The following is a 1715-nucleotide window of genomic DNA, read 5'->3' as shown; positions in this document are numbered from 1 at the left end:
CCGCTGCCGTGAAAGAGACTTAATAGACTGAGTCGGCCGCGCCTGCCCCCGTTAGCTCCAGCGCTTGCCGCCAGGGCCAAAGCGCGGCGCTGTCGTCGCCCCGTAAACTTGAGTTTGGGTTCCCTATGCAGTTCCAATCGGTTCCAATTACTTGTAGCATGTTCATTAACAAAAGCTACGGCATAGGTGTATGCCTTAAATGTTCTTTGCTGTAGAAAAATGGTAATTGTATACTATCTTGCGACTCACTTTTTGAATGCAAGAGTACATCAGTGCTAGCCTTCAACCATTTTCATACCAGTAGACAAGACTGTGCATTTAACCTAACCCAAACCAAAGCTGTAAAGTAAGGTGGTACATCTGTAGCAAATAAGGGTAAGGCCCGTAAAGATACACTGTTCGTAGGCCATTTGATGTACTCAAGCTATTCTGTGAAGTGTAATTAGTAAACTTATTAGTAGAACGTAAGCTGGGTAGTGAAAAAAAAAGTTATGCCATGTGCTCTCAGGAACGCACAGTTAATTGACATCTTTTACGCGGTTCTTATTCCGGGGCTCTGAAGAACTTGTTCCTTGGCCTGTTCACACACATTTTTTTGCAGTCATGTCTTTTACATTGTGTGCTGCAGAATGCTTCAAAACCAATTGGCCTTACAACCACCCTTGCTGGTATCAACCATTCTGCAAGCATTCCTAGTACACTACATGACATGGTGAGGCAAGATACCAGTGGTCTGAGACTTATCAGACTAAACTATCATGCACCAATATTTTTGTGATCGGCAAGCAATAAAGTGTCAAACTAATAGCCCTTTTGGGCTGTTGTTCACAATATAGATGCATAGTGTTAAGGCCGAAGACCGTAAAGGGCCATTGACACTGGTGACTTACAGCTGTCGCACAACCAACTTGGTTGCAAATGGTTGTTTTGGTTGAAAAGTGGCCGTTTCAATTTGATCACAACAAAGCTTGTGAGTTGACCAAATGCTATAAGAGGCTACGGTTTAAAATAACTGAGAGCTGAGCTAGTTGGTAAGTATTCATGTTAAAGAGACAGGGCGTGCAAACACGGACACAAACGTAGTCAAGACACGACAAGGTCACGTGTGCCCTTATATATTATATATATGTTGTAGATAGATAGTTTAAGAGATAAATGTGTGGCCAAGCTGTTGATTGCTCTATCTTTTAAAGAATTACGTTACCTGTGACGTCATTGATGGTGTCTTATTTAATACCTCCTGCGCCGGCGTCATGTAAGGTCACGTGTGCTCTTATATATTCTGTTCCCCTGGCTTCAATAAAGTGTTGATAGTTAGCGCCTGCGTGTCATACATTTTTTTTGTCCTCGTCTGTTTGTGCACTTAGCATTATGGAAAATATGTGGCAGACAAATCTGCCTATATATATATATATATATATATATATATATATATATATGGACAACCAGCAGTTGTCCATATTTTCGAATGACTTAAAGGGAGACATTTGACTGAAAACTGTCTGGTTGTGAAACGCTTCAAATTACACTAATTGAACAAACACCAATGCACTAGCTGCTGCAACTTCCCAAAGCAAGACCTGACGAAGGAGTACAAATGATTCTTAGGTGCCAGGTTATATTTGATACACCCATTGCTTCCTACAAAAACTTCGAGTGAGAACTCTAGCACTGCAATGGTTCAGCCACAGTGTGAACTAGTAGTACATGGATTC

Source organism: Rhipicephalus sanguineus, chromosome 10, assembly GCF_013339695.2.
Source record: "Rhipicephalus sanguineus isolate Rsan-2018 chromosome 10, BIME_Rsan_1.4, whole genome shotgun sequence".
Classification (NCBI taxonomy): Eukaryota; Metazoa; Arthropoda; class Arachnida; order Ixodida; family Ixodidae; genus Rhipicephalus; species Rhipicephalus sanguineus.
The sequence above is the reverse complement of the archived record's forward strand: the minus strand, read 5'-3'. Positions refer to the sequence as shown.